Source organism: Gorilla gorilla, chromosome 5 (genome assembly GCF_029281585.2).
Source record: "Gorilla gorilla gorilla isolate KB3781 chromosome 5, NHGRI_mGorGor1-v2.1_pri, whole genome shotgun sequence".
NCBI classification, from domain to species: Eukaryota; Metazoa; Chordata; class Mammalia; order Primates; family Hominidae; genus Gorilla; species Gorilla gorilla.
In genome coordinates this window covers 39,345,299-39,365,454 of record NC_073229.2, presented here as the reverse complement: position 1 = coordinate 39,365,454, position 20,156 = coordinate 39,345,299, and positions in this window count along the sequence as shown.

Sequence of the window (20,156 nt, the reverse complement as noted above, 5' to 3'; positions counted from 1 at the left end):
AGGGTTGTCATGAGGATTAAATGAGATACTTAACTAAAGTGCTTAATCTAGGAGCTACATATAATAACAGCTACCATTCAGTTTCAAATACTCCATGGCTTGCCTAACAATTTTCCTGCAGTCAGAAACATTACTGAGGACAGCTGCCTGTTCTAAAATGTTTTTCATTTTCTTGGTTCCAAGCAATGATCATTGTATTGCAAAAATATTTTTAAGAATAATGAGGGGCCAGGCGAGGTGGCTCAACACCTGTAATCCCAGCACTTTGGGAGGCCAATGTGAGCGGATCACGAGGTCAGGAGATCAAGACCATCCTGGCTAACATGGTGAAACCCCGTCTCCACTAAAAATACACAAAATTAGCCGGGCGTGGTGGCGGGCACCTGTAGTCCCAGCTACTCGGGAGGCTGAGGCAGGAGAATGGTGTGAACCTGGGAGGCGGAGTTTGCAGTGAGCCGAGATCGCGCCACTGCACTCTAGCCTGGGCGACAGAGCAAGACTCCGTCTCAAAAAAATAAAAATAAAAAAAAAAAGATTAATGAACAGTCCATCTTTTTCCTTTCCCAAAAGGTATCTAGAAGACTAAAATCCTGTTTTTTTCCTAAGCCCTACAGATTGGTTTTTCCTTGTACACTTGTTGTTTTTACTATATTATTCTAATTACTTTCATTTCTTAGGGTAAAATCTAAGCTTCATAGCATACCGAGGCCCTCCTGCTATGGCTCTCTCTTTACCCCCCCTCAATCTTTAATTTCCATCAATCTCTGACTCACGCTACACTCTGGTAATGCTAAACTGCTTGTAGCAACGCTGTGGCAGGCCTACGTGCTTTTACTCACATTATTCTCTCTGATGACATTTATCCTACCTTTCTCCTATTTCTAATTCTTATTCACCTTTCAGATCCTTTTAAGCCCTCATCTCCTAAGGGAAGCCCTTCTAGAACCCCCCAGGTTAGACTAAGTGTCCCTCCTCAGTGGTCACATTGCAGATCTCTATCCTCTCAGGAGACAGAATTTTTTATTAAGAATGTGAATTTTTCAGTCACCTGCTTGGTGTGCAGAACCTGGCTTGCTTTGTGCCCATGATCAGATTACTTCACTTTTTTTGTTTTTTTTTTTTCTTTTTTGAGACAAAGTCTTGCTCTGTTGCCCAGGCTGGAGTGCAGTGGTGCGATCTCGGCTCACTGCAACCTCCACCTCCCGGGTTCAAGCGATTCTCATTCATGCCTCAGCCTCCCAAGCAGCTGAGATGACAGGCATGTGCCACCACACCCAGCGATTTTTTTTTTTTTGTATTTTTTTTGTTTTTAGTTTTTTTGTTTTTTGGGGGGGGGACACGGAGTCTCGCTCTGTCGCCCAGGCTGGAGTGCAGTGGCGCGATCTCGGCTCACTGCAAGCTCCGCCTCCCGGGTTCACGCCATTCTCCTGCTTCAGCCTCCCAACTAGCTGGGACTACAGGCGCCCGGCACCACACCCAGCTAATGTTTTGTATTTTTAGTAGAGACGGGATTTCACCGTGTTAGCCAGGATGGTCTCGATCTCCTGACCTCGTGATCCGCCCGTCTTGGCCTCCCAAAGTGCTGGGATTACAGGCCTGAGCCACGGCTCCCGGCCTTTTTTTGTATTTATAATAGAGATAGGATTTCACCATGTTGGCCAGGCTGGTCTCCAACTCCTGGCCTCAAGTGATCCGCCTGCCTAAGTCTCCCAAAGTGTTGAGATTACAGGCGTGAGCTACCGCACCTGGCCTACTTCAGCTTTTTGAACCTCTGTTACCATGTGTAAAACAAATATCACGACCTGCATTTTAAGACTGTAAAGATAAAATGTCATCCAAAATGTAAAGTGCTTACCACATAAACCTGACAAGTAAAAACAGCTGATATTTATTGAGTTCTATCGTTTAGAAAGAAAGTTAAAGCAGTGAGATAGTAGATGGTAAATTTCCTTTTGAGTCTCAGCTTTTCTTCTCAGCTATAAAGGTCTGGAATTTCAGTAAATGATCTTCCTTAAGGATGATGGGCGTTGAAAACAAAAGCTACACAAATTCTCAAGAGATCTCTGATCTACATAAGTTACACCAGAAACTAGATTCCCTAATCAGCAGCACTACTTTTTTTCTTTTTCTTTTTTTTTTTTCTTTTGAGACAGGGTCTTGTTCTGTTGCCCAGGCTGGAGTACAGTAGTGTGATCTTAGCTCACTGCAGATTTGACCTCCTGGGCTAAAGCAATCCTCCCCATCCTAAGTAGCTGGGACTACAGGTGAGCTCCACCATGCCCAGCCGGTTTTTTTGTAGTTTTTGTAGAGACAGGGTTTCACCATATTGCCCAGGGTGGTTTTGAACTCCTGGGCTCAAGCGATGTGCCCAACTTGGCCTCCCAAAGTGCTGGGATTACAGGCATGAGCCATCACGCCCAGCCAATATCTTTTAAATACAGATTGAAATATTTCTCCCTACACATGTTTATTTCCTTTCCTCCCCAGCACCTTTGCAGTCCTGCTTTTTCACTCCCGGATCCTATCAGATAACTGTCCTAACATTTGTGCTGTTATACACTTCATGTGGAATCAGTTTTCTGTCCATTATAGTGCTTTCTCTGAAACCTCGCCATTAGTTAGATGAATGGGTGGTACCTTTTTCAGTAAAAAGAAAAAAAGTACATCACAGCTTCTGATTTCAAACTCATGTTCTTGGATGATCACCCTATGTAGATATAAAGCAGTCTTCAGGCTAACATGATTATGCAGCAGAAATACCTTTAACTTCCTGGGAGAAAAAAAGATCCTGATCCTATTCTAATGATGCTAAATGGCATTATTTGGGGGTTCCACTCCTGGCTTTCTGTTGCATAACATTTATCCCTTATATCTGAGTTAGATAAAATCTTTACCCCAAAGGCAGTACAATTGAATGGAAACAGTCTTACCTGTTTTCTTTTGATTCTGCATTATATTTGTGCTCCAAAATTCATGTAACTTTGCCATGACTTTTTATTTTTCCTATGGAAATACTTATTTGAGATGACAACAGCCTTAAACAAGAATAGAACTGGTGAATATTTTGTTTTGTGGAGAGAGGTATTATTAGACTTTCTCCTCTGGGCTAAAACAAAACACAAAAAGCTCAAGGTTATCCTAGACATAAAAGCTTCTCAGAGAGGCATTTTTATTATAGCTTTGACTTACTCAATCTGGGAAGCCTATCACCAATAGACACAACTGAGAAGCATAAGGGATAAACAAGGTGGCTTTTCCTCCAGCCACCTGCTTTCTATCCCATGCTTTCTAATGTATTGCCCTGTGTATGAACAATTACACCGATCACACTTTCTCTACCTATTTGGAATAGGCAATCTTGTACATTTGCATGGGTTATTGCCTGCTCTATATACTCAGTTTCGATATTTACTTTTCCTTCTGGTTTATGTTAATGTCATATGAGGTTTCCTTCAGTTTTGTAGTAGTTTTTTCTCTCTTTATTAGTTATATTTGCTTTTTATTTGCTGGCAAGCTGAGCCCTCGGAAAAAAAGCTGGAAACAGATACGTGGATCCAGAACACAGGCAGGGACTCTGATAACAGACCTTCCCAGCCTGGCTCACAGGTGGTCAGACCTTCATCTTAGGGGAATACACAAGGGCCATCATCCTATTTAAACTAGGGCAAAGAGGCAACCATTTGTCTTCTTCATAGCCAGCAATTTTTCCCTGTAATAAATGACTACATTCTGCAGCTGGAATTACAGAGGTTAAATTTGCAGCTAAGTATAATCCTTTACCTATTACAGCACCTTCCAGAGGCTTCTCTCATTTATTAGCAAAAAATATCACTATGAGTCAACAATAAAAGTGGGTATGTGCTCAGACAAAATTATTAAGAATGTGGATGAGAGCCTGATATGGAAAAATATAAATTATTAATCCAAAAGTATTTCTATAGTCTTTCTCCTAACTTGCTTTATTGATTTATTCCTTTATTTATTTATGTTGAGATGTAGTCTTGCTCTGTCACCCAGGCTGGAGTACAGTGGCATGATCTCAGCCCACTGCAACCTCTGCCTCCCAGGTTCAAGTGATTCTTGTGCCTCAGCCTCCCGTGTAGATGGGATTACAAGCGTGCACCACCACGCCCAGCTAATTTGCGTATTTTTAGTAGAGACGGGGTTTCACCATGTTGGCCAGGCTGGTCTTGAACTCCGGAGTTCAAGTGATCTGCCTGCCTTGGCCTCCCAAAGTGCTGGGATTATAGGCATGAGCCACCACACCCGGCCTCTCCTAGCTTTAAAATGAAGTAATAAGACAATTAGCAAGTTTTTGGTGTCTCAATGTACAGTTTCCCTCCAAGAACAATCCTTGGTCCTTTTCCCTTCTTATTCTTCACTGTCTATCCAAGCCGATTGCATCCAATGGGGCACTGAGTGCTGATGACTCCGGTCTCTGTACCTCCAGCCCAGGTTATTCTTTCTTGAAACAAACACCTATAACTGCAACTACCTCCTCCATGTTTCCAGCACATGTCTCACAGATAACTCACACTTAACATATCTTAAACTGATCTTGTCAGCAATTTTTCTTTCTTTCTTTCTTTTTTTTTTTTTTTTTGAGACAGAGTCTCACTCTGTCACCCAGGCCCAGGCTGGAGTGCAATGGCGCGATCTCCGCTCACTGCAACCTCTGCCTCCTGGGTTCAAGCGATTCTCGTTGCCTCAGCCTCCCGGGTAGCTGGGATTACAGCTATGCGCCACCACGCCCCGCTAATTTTTGTATTTTTAGTAGAGATGGGGGTTTCACCATGTTGTCCAGAATGGTCTCAAACCCCTGACCTCAAGTGATCCACGCGCCTCAGCCTCCCAAAGTGCTCGGATTACAGGCATGAGCCACTTCTTCTGACCAGCATTTCTTCAAGATCAGAAACCCTCCCCCACAATCTTTATTCTTCTTAGCAGTACTACCATTTAACCTATAAGAGAACAAAAAATGTGGGAGCTGCCCTGTGCTCTCCACTCTCCCCTCCCTGCCCCGGCCATTGCCTACATCAGCAAAGAATCGTCTCTTTCATTTCATTTCCTTAGCATCTCTGACATCCTTCCCCACCTACCCTCTGACTACTACTTAGTTCAGGCCCTCATCCTCTTTTACCTAAACAATTGTAATGGTCTCTGGACTGAATGTTTGTGTACCCCCCAAGTTCACATGTTGAAGCCTGTATTAGTCAGGGTTCTTCAGAGGGACAGAACTAATAGGATAGATGTATATATGAAAGTGTGGTAGGAGTTACTAAGAAATTATTTTAGGCTGATAGAGGGGAAAAGGGGTCCTTGGAAAGTTTTCATTTTTAAAGCAGCTCCAGAAACGTTTCTTGTCTAGCTGGAAAGTCCGGGCTCTTAAAGCCAGGCCGGCAACCTTTGATATGCAAATATAGGCCATTAGAAACTGGGTCCACCCAAACATGGAGATTCTGGCAGCCTTCTTGCCCTTGCCCAGACATGTGCCTGGCAACATGGCCACCCCTAGGTTTCCCCACGTGTGCAGAACATCATGGCTCCCTGCATTTGCATATTAAAAGAATAGGGTCCTTTTTTCACTGGCTACGTGAATGACATGCCTGGTCAAACTAATCTCCTGAGCCCCATGCAAATCAAACACCGCCTCCTCCAGCCTCTTCATATACCCAGCTGGTATCCGTGGCACATAGGGTCTCCTCTCTCAGCTTTGGAGCCCCCCTCCGTCTCTGTATGGTGGAGCTTCTTCCATCTTCTCCTTTCCTTCTTGCCTATTAAAATCTCTGCTCCTTAAAACCACTCCACGTGTGTCCGTGTCGTTTTATCTGATCCGACTCAAGACGAAGAACCTTCGTGTTCCTCCACTCATTGGAGCCGAATGAAAAGGGTGTTTATTAAGGAGAATTGACTCACATGATCACAAAGTGAAGGAGTCCCACAATAGGCCATCTGCAAGCTCAGGAGCAAGGAAGCCAGGAGTGGCTCCATCCAAGTCCCAAAGCCTCAAAAGTAGGGAAGCCGACAGTGCAGCTTTCAGTCTGTGGCTGAAGACCAGAGAGCTCCTGGCAAACCACTGATGTAGGTCCAAGAGTCCAAAGGCCAAAGAACCTGGAGTCTGACATTCTAGGACAGGAAGCATCCAGCATGGAAGAAAGATGAAAGCTGGAAGACTCAGCAAGCCAGCTTATTGCACCTTTTCCTGTCTGCTTTTTTAGTTGTGCTGGCTGCCAATTGGATGGTGCCCACCCACACTGAGGGTGGGTCTTCCACTCCCAGTCCACTGACTCAAATGTTAATCTCTTCTGGTAACACCCCCACAAACACACCCAGGAACAATACTTGGCATCTTTAGATCCAGTCAAGTTGACACTTAATATTAACCATAAAAAACCCTAACCCCCAGTGTGACTATATTTGGAGACAGGAACTCTAAGAAAGTAATTAAGATTGAATGGGGTCATAAGGGTGGGGCCCTGATCCCCTAGGATTAGTGTCCTTATAAGAAGGGACAGGCCAGGCGCGGTGGCTCACGCCTGTAATCCCAACACTTTGGGAGGCCGAGGCGGGTGGATCACGAGGTCAGGAGATCGAGACCATCCTGGCTAACACGATGAAACCCCCGTCTCTACTAAAAATACAAAAACTTAGCCGGGTGTAGTGGCGGGCGCCTGTAGTCCCAGCTACTTGGGAGGCTGAGGCAGGAAAATGGCATGAACCCAGGAGGCGGAGGTTACAGTGAGCCGAGATCGTGCCATTGTACTCCAGCCTGGGCGACAGAGCGAGATTCCGTCTGAAAAAAAAAAAAAAAAAAAAGAAGGGACACCAGAAATCTCTCTCTCTCTCTCTCTCTCATGTCTTCTGTCTTTCTCCATGTGCATGCACAGACGAGAGGCCATGGGAGGACACCGTGAGGAGGTGACCATCTGCAAGCCAGAAAGAGAGCCCTCACAACAAACTGACCTTGCCAGACCTTGATCTGGGACTTCGAACATCCACAGCTGTGAGAAAATTAATGTTCTGTTGTTTAAGCCCCCTAGTCTGTATCTGCAATATTTTGCTATCACAGCCTAAGCAGACTAATGCAGGCTCCAAATTGGTTTCCTTCTGCATAATTACCCTAGCGCCATGTCCAAACCATTTGAAGCACTATTCCAGAGTGACCTTTATAAAAATGCCATTTTGATCACGTTATTCCTATATGTAAGAAAAAAAAAATCAATCAATGGCTGTCTCCACTGCCAGAGTCCAAACAGTTTCCTCTCTAATGGCCTTATCTACCCTCACTACATCATTGCCTACCATCTCCCCTCCCCACACATCAACATCTCCATCCAAACAAATCACTTGTAGCTCCCTGAATACACCTCTCCTGTGTTGTTCTGTCTGTTACCCCTCCACTCCCCAAGGCCCAGGCCTAGTGAAGGTCTATTTTTTAACTTGGGCTTGCCTTCTCATTGGAGCCTTTCCTGATCTTCAACTTCCAAGGAACTGAACTCTCTCCACACTCCATGCCACTATTGTACCAAATTTGTCTTCATTACAACACTTACACACTGATATGGTTTGGATCTGTGTCCCCACCAAATCTCATGTGGGGTTGTAATCCCCAGTGTTGGAGGTGGGGCCTGGTGGGGGGTGATTGGATCACTGGGGTGGAGTTCTCGTGAATTGGTTACACCATCCCCTTCCTGCCATTCTTATGATAGTGAGCGTAAGTTATCATGAGATCTGGTAGTTTAAAAGTATGCAGCACCAGGCTGGGCCTATAATCCCAGCACTTTGGGAGGCCAAGGCAGGCGGATCACCTGAGGTCAGGAATTTGAGACCAGCCTGATCAACATGAAGAAACCCCGTCTCTATTAAAAGTACAAAATTAACCGGGCATGGTGGTGCATGCCTGTAATCCCAGCTACTCGGGAGGCTGAGGCAAGAGAATCCCTTGAATTAGGGAGGCAGAGGTTGCAGTGAGCCGAGATCGCACCATTGCCCTCCAGCCTGGGCAACAAGAGCGAACTCCATCTCAAAAAAAAAAAAAAAAAGTACGTAGCCCTCACTCCAACACCCCTCACCACCCCTGCCCCCGTCTCCCTCCTGCTCTGGCCATGTAAGATGTGCTTGCTTCCTCTTCACCTTCTGCCATGATTGTAACTGTCCTGAGACCTCCCCAAAGGCAAAGCAGATGCCAGCATCATGCTTCCTGTACAGCCTGAGGAACCGTGAGCCAATTAAACCTTTTTTCTTCATAATTACACAGTCTCAGGTACTTATTTATAGCAATGCAAGAGCGAACTAATACACACAGTCTGGCGTTTCCTATATATGTCTTCCATACTAGGGTGTGTGCCTTATTTATCGTTGTATTTCTGCTACCTAGCATAGTGCCTGGCACACAACAGGCCTTCAATGCAATGTTTGTTTAATTTCCCCAGTTGTTGAAAAGACTGGGGAACAATACCAAGACAGTGTTTCCCCTTCTACCAGGTCAAAAACATGTGACCTTCTTTTCATCCTTGTTGATGTTGATCTTGATAGCATTATCTCATCACTCTAATCTGCTGAGAATCTGTTTGTTTGTTCTGGCACTTAGATCTAATATGATAAATCTGCCAATCACAAATTCCATACCTTTAGCCAAGTCATTGATTTCATAAAGGGATTAATAAGTTCTGGTGAGAGCCCTGAGGAAGGACGTTAAAAATTTCCCTCTACTTTGATATCAATCCATTATCTAATTACCTTAATAGTTCACCTGCTTACTTATCCAACAAATTCTATTGCCATCCAACCCATTATACTCTTTTCCCCTAAACTGTATCTGCCTCAGGGAAACTTGCTCAGAAGAACATCGGACCCATCGGGTTATGCTTTCATGGTAAGACCATGGTAAGGTAACTGCTCTTCTCCCACCCCCTGCTGTGTCTCCATACACCGTTATTTATATAGCCTGCATACACGGAATTTGATAAACTTTACTATAAAAACTTAGCATTTTAGCTATGTTTTGAAATTGAGTTTGAGCTCAAATTATATTATATTCCCATTATTTTCACTACACATGAAATTAGAACTTCAGAACACAGATCCTCAGTGACCCCTTGTAGAATGTGCCTTGGTGTTACACCATTGGCCTTTACTGAACGATATCAAAGAACCAGAGACATGAAAGCTCTTTTTGTGTCTATTGTAGCGATGTTGCCAAGGACATTTTTCACTCTATCGTACCACGTCCTCTTTATGAGGATCCATAGGAGAAATATTTCACAGGTTTTAGGATCAAAAAGTGTTTCACCTATAGTTTGGCTTTAATCTTATGGATAAATCTTGCAATTAATCAGGTTCCCTCTTTGCTTTACTCCTCAGAAGCATAAAGTCAGATTTGCTGCTATTCTCTAGCATCTATTCAAGGTGAGAAGGTAAACATTGTGTATGCTAATCTCATCTCTTCTTTCATTAATTTAGTTTTCCTACCCTTAGTTCCTATAGAACAGTTATCTCAAAAATTCAGTTTTATCTTTTACATTTATGTAAAATGTAGCACATGAATCAGGGCACAAATAATTTTCAGTCTCTTTTTACAAATAGGGAAATCGAATGCCCTGATAAGCTGCTAAGCTTAGGGAAAGGTGTTTTATGACTGATTAACCCAGTGATGCCTAGCTTTTCAAATTGACCTTTTGTATTTGCTAGCTGGAATGACAAGCATGGCCTGGTTTAGAATTATTTCAATTTAACATTTGTGTTCAATTCTTTTTATGTTCACGCTATGGCTACCTAATGCCAAAACATTTGGACAGCAAGTCAAAATTTCAGTTATCTTGGTGGTGGTCATACCTTATTATTCCTTCTTACATTCATGTGATTGATCGTTTTTTCCTCTTTACACAAAAGTTTTAGTGTCAAGCCCAGTCATGAAAGTTCAAACATTATATGGTGTAAAGAGTGTAGGCCGGCGCGGTGGCTCACGCCTGTAATCCCAGCACTTTGGGAGGCTGAGGCGGGTAGATCACTTGAGGTCAGGAGTTTGAGGCCAGCCTGGTCAACATGGTGAAACCCTGTCTCTACTAAAAATACAAAAGTTAGGCCGGGCGCGGTGGCTCACACCTGTAGTCCCAGCACTTGGGGAGACCGAGGCGGGCGGATTACGAGGTCAGGAGATTGAGACCATCCTGGCTAACACGGTGAAACCCCGTCTCTACTAAAACATTTTTTAAAAAATTAGCCGGGCGTGGTGGCGGGTGCCTGTAGTCCCAGCTACTCAGGAGGCTGAGGCAGGAGTATGGTGTGAACCTGGGAGGCGGAGCTTGCAGTGAGCCGAGATGGCGCCACCACACTCCAGCCTGGGCGACAGAGTGAGACTCCGTCTCAAAAAAAAAAAAAAAAAAAAAAAAAAACACAAAAGTTAGCCAAGCACTCACAGGTGGTGAGTGCCTATAATCCCAGCTACTTGGGAGGCTGAGGCAGAAGAATTGCTTGAACCCGGGAGGCGGAGATTGCAGCGAGAGAATATCGTGCCATTGTGCTCCAGCCTGGGTGACAAGAGTGAGACTTGGTCTCAAAAAACAAACAAACAAAAAAAGAATGTTAACTCAGGACCCAGAAGTCACAGGTTCCAGTCCTGCTTGCACTAAGACTTGTGGTGAGGCACCAACCTCTCTGCGTTTACATTTCCTCAAATCCATGAAACAATGGTAATGCCTCCCGGGCTCTGTAGCTCAACAGGGAAAATAGATGTAAAAGCACTTTGAGAAATAAGTGCTAGATGATTATTAGAGAATGGCTTTGAGTCAGAAAACACATTATTATCATCTCTACATAATAATACTTTATATACAAAGCTTCTGACTTCTCTAAGTGGAGCAGGTCACAGGAAGCATAAATACACATTCACATGTAGGTTGACAAGTCAAAAAAAAAAAAAAAAAAAAAAAAAGCACAGTGCCTTACCATTTTAGCCACAGAAATAAGGAAGTGAGGTAGTTTCCTAGAGAACCCCTACATTCAATCAGCCAGGTTCCACTATTTCTTTGCTGTATCTACATTGTGCTTTTTATTTTTTAATTATAAACCAGACATAATATAAACATTGCCATTTTAACCATTTTTAAGTGTATAATGCAGTGGCATTAAGTACATTCACATTGTTGTGCAACCATCACTGCTATCCATTTCCAGAACTTTTTCATCATCTCAAACTGAAACTCTATACCCATTAAACAATAACTTCCCAATCAGGCCGGGCACGGTGGCTCATGCCTGTAATCCCAGCACTTTGGGGGGCCAAGGCAGGTGGATCATCTGAGGTCAAGAGTTCGAGACCAGCCTGGCCAACGTGGTGAAACCCCATCTCCACTAAAAATACAAAAAATTGGCTACTCAGGAGGCTGAGACAGGAGAACCACTTGAACCCGGGAGGCGGAGGGTGCAGTGAGCCAAGATCACGCCACTGCACTCCAGCCTGGGCAACAAAAGCGAAACTCCATCTCAAACAAACAAACAAAAAACCTCCCTAATCAGCTTCTATCATTGAAGGCTCTATTTCCAACAAGGCTCTATTTTAAAGGTCTTTGGTCACATGCATGGCATTTTTACCCATCACAAGGTTAAACTCCCTTGTATATATGCTTCTCATTTTCCGTTCCATGAAAAGTGGCTTTTTATCCAAGTACTGGGTTATTTTTGTCCTCTGATACTCCTCAATTTTAAAAATATTTAGTGCTTGCTTTGATGTTTTGGGCATAAGTGAGAATACAGCATGTAAATTCAAACCTTAGCTTGGCCAATTAGTATGCCCTGCTAATATACTAATCTCATGGATTTGGCCTTGCTCTTTCCGTAGTGAGACTGCTTTTGACTTAAGCCCTGTCCACTCTGAAGCCCTTGTGACCTGGGTCACATGGAGGACAAAGGGAAGCAGTATGGGCAAATCAATACAAACTCACTTGAAACACAAGTTCATTTATGAAGGTTAATACATTAAATAGAGACATAAATCAATTTCAGGCACAGTCTATGAGCTCCTTGAGAATCTGTACTATTTACTTGTGTGTAGCCTCTGCTGACAGATGAAAGGTCCCTATTAAACATTTGGTTGAAACAAATTCAGAAAAAAACCCTCATTTTGGACAAATTTTATAATACAATTTAAATGCATAGGGAAACTAGAAAATATGTTGTAAAATGAGGGAAGAAAAGTATTTATTATAGGCTTATAATGTGCCAGATAATTATGCTGTCTCAATATTAGCAATTTCATTTAATGCATACATTGCCCCCAGAAAGGTAGGCATTATCTATCATGCCCACTTCTTGTAGAAGTGAAGCAACTTACTCAAGTTCATGGAAGAGTGAGGGACAAAACTAGAATTCAAATCTAGATACACCTCACTTGAATTCTCATCTATTTTTCATTTCTGTACTGAGATCACTAAAATCATTTGAGAGAAGGATGTACTATTCAATCTTTTTCTTTTCTATGAAATGGCTAGTTGAACTTTGAGCTCTTGATTATAACTAAAAGGAATAGATGGTGGGTTAGTTAGAACTCAGAAAATTCAGAAGTGAGCAGAGATACTCCAATAACATACCACTCCTGGTTAGCCTCTATAACTCATGCTTGACATATACCCCAGCATGAGGAAAAATTAACTCAAGCTTGACATATACCCCAGTATAAGGAAAAATTAACTCATGCTTGACATATACCCCAGTATAAGGAAAAATTAACTCATGCTTGACATATACCCCAATATAAGGAAAAATTAACTCATGCTTGACATATACCCCAGTATAAGGAAAAATACTACTTACTAGCATTTAGTATTGGAGACCAGGTGCAGTGGTTCACGCCTGCAATCCCAGCACTTCAGGAGACTGAGGTGGGTGGATCACTAGTTCGAGACAGGGAAACACCATCAAGATGTGGTACAAAACGTAGGCCTGAGAATTATCCCCACAGGGGTAAGGGAGTAGGGTATTTATACAGCAACTCTTGAGAATCGTTGTTAGAGAGCTGATAGAAAGGGCATTTATTTCCCAACACTTCCAGCTTGCTGTTCCAGGAAGAAAAAAAAAGTGGAATACTGGCAGCTGCAAGTCAGCCAGAAAACACTGAAAGGTCCCAGGGAAATGTGTGGGCCACTGACACTATATTCAGTTAAGGAGCAGAGTAGACCACAGCTAATGACAGTAATTATAAAGTAGAAGAAATATCAAAGGAAATATCCCAGAATGAAACAGATAAGGATTAAAACATACAGAAGAGAGGCCAGGTGCGGTGGCTCACGCCTGTAATCCCAGCACTTTTGGAGGCCGAGGCAGGCAGATCACGAGGTCAGGAGATCGAGACCATTCTGGCCAACAAAGTGAAACCCCATATCTACTAAAAATACAAAAATTAGCTGGGCGTGGTGGCGGGCACCTGTAATCCCAGCTACTTGGGAGGCTGAGGCAGGAATATCGCTTGAAACTGGACGGTGGAGGTTTCAGTGAGCCAAGATGGCGCCACTGCACTCCAACCTGGGCGAAAGAGCGAAATTCCATCTAAAAAAAAATAGGAAGAGAAATGAAAAGATTTAAAGGCTAGAGTGAGAAGGACAATCACACATTGCATAATTTTTCAGAAGGAAAGCATAGGAAAATAGGGGGAGAAGCAGTTTATATGAATAAAGGGTACATTTATTATTATTATTTTTTATTTTTTGACAGAGTCTTGGTCTGTCTCCCAGGCTGGAGGGCAGTGGTGTGATCTCAGCTCACTGCAACCTCTGCCTCCTGGATTCAGGCAATTCTCTGCCTCAGCTTCTTGAGTAGCTGGGATTACAAGCGCCCGTCATCCCACCAGGCTAATTTTTGTATTTTTAGTAGAGACGTGGTTTCACCATCTTGGCCAGACTGGTCTCGAACTCCTGACCTCATGATCCACCTGCCTCGGCCTCCCAAAATGCTGGGATTACAGGCATGAGCCACCACACCCGGCCCATTTATTTATTTATAGATATATTTTATATATAATTTTATTGTTCCACATTTATATAAATAAATATGAGCATATAGTTATAAATTCCTGAGAATTTAGTCTTGATGAAAGACATGAATCAACAGACATAATAATTAAGTCTTCAAGATAAATAAAAATAAGTCCAGACACAACACAGTGAAACTTAAAAAACAAAATTATTGACACAACCAGAGGGAATAATAGAAATAACACGCATACACAAAAACGTGATAATAAGAACAGCAAACTTCTCATTAACAACAGTATAGACAAAAAAAATGGTATGATAATATAATCAGTGCTCAGGGAAAATAACAGAACCCTAAACCTAGTTTAACTTTCATCTAGGAATGAGGGCAACAAAAAGACATTTCAAACTAACAAAGATGTAAACACTGCCATTCACCAATTTTTTTTTTTTTTTTTTTTTTGAGATGGAGTTTCAGTCTTGTTGCCCAGGCTGGATTGTAGTGGCACGATCTTGGCTCCCTGCAACTTCCACCTCCAGGGTTCAAGCGATTCTCCTGCCTCAGCCTCCCGAGTAGCTGGAATTACAGGCTTGCACCACCATACCCGGCTGATTTTTGCATTTTTAGTAGAGACGGGGTTTCACCATGTTGGTCACGCTGGTCTGACCTCAGGTGATCCTCCCTCCTTGGCCTCCCAAAGTGCTGGGATTACAGGTGTGAGCCACCAAGCCCGGCCTCCATTCACCAATTTTTAGCAACAAAAAAAGATGCTTGCCTAACAAGAGTAAACAAAGCAATTGCTCTGCCTTGAGAAATGTAAATAAGCATTGACAATAAAACCAAAAGCAATAATAAAAATTACTCAGGGGGTAAAAAACAAGGGGAAACTACATAACACCAAATATTGACAGACAAGATTGAAATTAAAACTTTCTAACAGGCTTTGTATAGTTCAGGAGGAGGAGGACAGAGGTGATTTAAAGTTCAATTTCAGACTATTAGTAAAATATGAATGCTAAATATAAGGGAAGGGTAGGGCTTACACTTCCTGATACCAAAACTTACTCTAAAGCTATGGTAATCAAAACAGTGCAGTATTAATGTAAATACACATAACAAGATCAATGAAATAGAATCACAAACCCAGAAAAAGACTCACACTTATACAGTCATTTGATTTTCAACTGAGGCATCAAAACAATTGAACAGGGAAAGAAAAGTTTTTACAACAAATGATGCGGGAACAACTGGTTACTTATATGGGGAAAAAAAGGAAATTAATGAAGCAGAAAACAAAGACATTACAGAGACAACCAACCTGGAAAGACTGGGACAACACTGATACCGGAAAAAAAAGAAAAGGCAGGGGTTTATATGTATCTATATGTATCATGTTTAATCATGAGAAAATACTGCATACCTCAGAGAAATTACAGGTTTAGTTCCAGACCACCACAATAAAGCAAATACTGCAATAAAGTGAGTCCCAGTTTTTTGGTTTCCCAATGCATATAAATGTTATGTTTACTCTATAACTATTAAGTGTGCAATTGCATTATGCCTAAAACAAATGTACATACCTTAATTTTAAAATATTTTATTGCTACAAACTGCTAATGATCATCTGAGCCTTCAGCAAGTCATATTCTTTTTGCTGATGGAAGGTCTGGCCTCCATGTGGATGGCTGCTGACTGATCAGGGTAGTGATTGCTGAAGGTCGAGGTGGCTATGGCAATTTCTTAAAATAAGACAATAGGCCAGGCGAGGTGGCTCATGCCTGCAATCCCAGCACTTTGGGAGGCCAAGACGGGTCAGGAGTTCAAGACCAGCCTGACCAACAGGGCAAAACCCCGTCTCTACTCAGGAGGCTGAGGCAGAGAATTGCTTGCACCCGGGAGGTGGAGGTTGTAGTGAGCCAAGATCACACCACTGCACTCCAGCCTGGGCAACAGGGAGAGACTCTGTCTCAAAGAAAAAGAAAAGACAATAAAGTTTGCCACATTGATTGACCCATCCTTTCACAAAGATTTCTCTCTAGCATGTGAACATTTTACTCACAGTAGAACTTCTTTCAAAATTAGAGTCAATCCTCTCAAATCCCACAGCTGTTTATCAACGCAGTTTATGTACTACTCTAAATAGCTTGTTTTGTCATTTCAACAATGTTCATGGCACCTTCACCAGGAGTAGATTCTCTTTCAAGCAACCACTTTCTTTGCTCATCCACAAGCAAGTCCTCATTCATTCACGTTTAATCATGGGATTGCAGCAATTGAGACACATCTTCAGGCTCCAGTTCTAATTCTAGTTCTCTTGCTAGTTCTATCCAATCTGTAGTAAGTTCCTCCATTGAAATCTTTTTTTTTTTTTTTCTTTTTGAGACGGAGTCTCGCCCTGGCACCCAGGCTGGAGTACAATGGCGCAATCTCGACTCACTGCAACCTCTGCCTCCTGGGTTCAAACGATTCTCCTGCCTCAGCCTCCTGAGTAGCTGGGATTACAGGTGCCCGCTGCCACATCCAGCTAATATTTGTACTTTTTGTACAGACAGGATTTCATCATGTTGGCCAGGCTGGTCTCCTGACCTTGTGATCCACCGGCCTTGGCCTCCCAAAGTGCTGGGATTACAGGCATGAGCCACCGCCTGGCCCCTCCATTGAAATCTTAACCCCTCAAAGCCATCCTAGAAGGCTGGAATCAACTTCTTCCAAACTCCTATTCATGTTGCCATTTTAAGCTTCTCCTATGAATTGCAAATGTTCTTAATGACATCTAGAATGGTAAATCTTTTCCAGAAGGTTTTCAATTTACTTTGCCCAGATCCATAAGAGGAATCTCTATCTATGGCAGCTATAGCGTTATAAAATGTATTTCTTAAATAATAAGACTTGAAAGTCAAAATTACTCCTTGATCGACCTGGCGCGGCGGCTCACACCTGTAATCCCAGCATTTTGGGAGGCCGAGGCGGGTGGATCACGAGGTCAGGAGATCGAGACCATCCTGGCTAACACGGTGAAACCCTGTCTCTACTAAAAATACAAAAAATTAGCTGGGCGCGGTGATGGGTGCCTGTAGTCCCAGCTACTGGGGAGGCTGAGGCAGGAGAATGGAGTGAACCCGGGAGGCAGAGCTTGCACTGAGCCGAGATAGCGCCACTGCAGTCCGGCCTGGGTGAAAGAGGGAGACTCTGTCTCAAAAAAAAAAAAAAAAAAAAAAAAAAAATTACTCCTTGATCCATAGGCTGCAGAATTGATACTGTATTAGCAGGTATGAAAACAATATTAATCTCCTTGTACATCACCATCAGAGCTCTTGGGTGACAAGGCGTGTTGCCAGTCAGCAGTGATATTTTGAAAGGAATCTTTTTTTCTGAGTAGTAGTTCTCAACAGTGGACTTAAAATGTTCAGTAAATCATGCTGTAAACAAATGTGCTATCATCCAGGTTTTGTTATACCATTTACATAGCACAGGCAGAATAGGTTTAGCATAATTCTTAAGGGCCCTAGGATTCTTAGATTGGTAAATGAAAATGAGGTTCAACTTAAATGCTCCATTAGCCTCTAACAAAAAAGCCTGTCCTTTGAAGCCAGGAATTGACTTCTCTTCTCTAGTTAGGAAAGTTCTACATGGCATTGTTTTCCAATAGAAGGCTGTTTGATCTATGTTGAAAATCTGTTTCTTTAGTGTAGCCACTTTCATCACTGATCTTAGCTAGATTTTTTGATAACTTGCTGCAGCTTCTCCATCAGCACTTGCTGCTTCACTCTGCACTTCTATGTTACGGAGATGGCTTCCTTCCTTAAACCTCATGAACCAACCTCTGCTAGCTTCAAACTTTCTTCTGCAGCTTCCTCACCTCTCTGGGCCATCACAGACTTGAAGAGAGTTAGAGCTGTGCTCTAGTTTAGGTTTTGGCTTAAGGAGATATTGTGGCTGGTTTGATCTACTATCCACACCACTGCAACTTTCTCCATATCAGCAATAAAGCTGTTTGGCTTTCTTATCATTCACGTGTTCACTAGAGTAGCATTTTTAATTTCCTTCCAGACCTTTCCTTTGCATTCCCAACTTGGCTATTTGACACAAGAGACCTAGCTTTTATACTATCTCTGTTTTTAATGTGCCTTCATCACTAAACTCAATCATTTCTAGCTTTTGACTTAAAGTGAGAGATATGGTGAAACCCTGTCTCTACTAAAAACACAAAAATTAGCCAGGCATGGTGGTGCGTGCCTGTAATCCCAGCTATTCCAGAGACTGAGGCAGGAGAATCGCTTGAACTTGGGAGGCAGAGGTGCCAGTGAACTGAGATGGTGATACTGCACTCCAGCCTGGGCAACAGAGCGAGACCCCATCTCAAAAAAGAAAAAGAAAGAAAGAGTGAGAGAGAGAGAGAGAGAGAGAAAGAGAGAGAAAGAGAGAGAGAGAAAGAAAGAAAGAGAAAGAAAGAAAAAGAAAGAAAGAAAGAAAGAAAGAAAGAAAGAAAGAAAGAAAGGAAGGAAGAAAGGAAGAAAGAAAGAGAAAGAAAGAAAAGGGAGAGAGGAACAGAGGGAGGGAGGGAGGGAATGTAATCAGTAAACATAAATCTATCCACCCAAAAAGGGCATCATAGCCAACTTTATAGTGAGTTTTTACTAAATTAAAAAAAAAAAAAAGGCCAGGCTCAGTGGCTCATGTTGGTAATCCCAGCTACTTGGGAAGCTGAGGCAGGAGGATTGCTTGAGGCCAGAAGTTCGAGGCTGGAGTTAGCTATAATCCCACCATTACACACCAGCCTGAACGATAGGGCGAAACCCTGTCAAAAAAAGGAAAAGATGGCTGGGCGTGGTGGCTCATGTCTGTAATCCCAGCACTTTGGGAGGCCAAGGCAGGTGGATCACAAGGTCAGGAATTCGAGATGAGCCTGGCCAATATGGTGAAACCTCATCTCTACTAAAAATACAAAAATTAGCCGGGTGTAGTGGTGGGCGCCTGTAGTCCCAGCTACTCAGGAGGCTGAGGCAGGAGAATCACTTGAACCCGGGAGGCTGATGTTGCAGTGAGCCGAGATCACATCACTGCACTCCAGCCTGGGTGACAGAGCAGGACTCTGTCTCAAAAAAAAAAAAAGAAAAGAAAAGAAAAAAGGAGGCCAGGCGTGGTGGCTCATGTCTGTAATCCCAGCACTTTGGGAGGCCGAGGCAGGCAGATCACGGGGTCAGGAGATTGAGACCATCCTGGCTAACATGGTGAAACCCCATCTCTACTAAAAATACAAAAACAAAACTAGCCGGGCGTGGTGGCGGGCACCTGTAGTCCCAACTACTCGGGAGGCTGAGGCAGGAGAATGGCATGAACCCGAGAGGCAGAGCTTGCAGTGAGCCGAGATCACGCCACTGCACTCCAGCCTGGGCGACAGCGGGAGACTCCTTCTCAAAAAAAAAAAGAAAGAAAGAAAGAAAGAAAAAGAGAAAAGGAAAAGACAAACAGCTCTAATACCAAAGTTGATAAAGGACAACGTAAACAAGAGAAATTATAGTTTAATCTCACTTATTAACATAGATTCAAAAACCCTGTGAAATATGGAAAACTTATTTTATCACCATATTTTAAAAAGTAATAAATCATGCAGAGGTATGATATACCCTAAGGATACCTGTACCGTTAAAAAAAAGATTACAGTTATTTAACAAAACAACAGGTAAAGAGGAATGACAATCAGATCTTCGTAGTGATTTCAGAAAAACATTTACTAAAATTCTACACCTGAGGTGGGTGGATCACGAGGTCAAGAGATCAAAACCATCCTGGCCAACATGGTGAAATCCCGTCTCTACTAAAAATACAAAAATTAGCTGGGCATGGTGGTGCATGCCTGCAGACCCAGCTACTCAGGAGGCTGAGGCAGGAGAATTGCTGGAACCTGGGAGGTGAAGGTTGCAGCGAGCTGAGATCGTGCCACTGACTCCAGCCTAGCAACCAAGCAAGACTCCGTCTCAAAAAATAAAAATAAAATAAAATAAAATAAAATTCTAGACCCATTCATGATAAAAACAATTTAGCAAATTAGGAATGAATTGGTTCTTCCTTAATATAAGTTTTAAACAAACAAAAAACCCACAAAAACTATAGCTAATATCGAACATCATGGTGAAATACTGGACACTTCTTGATTGTCAGAAAAAAAGATAAGATACTGATTTCAC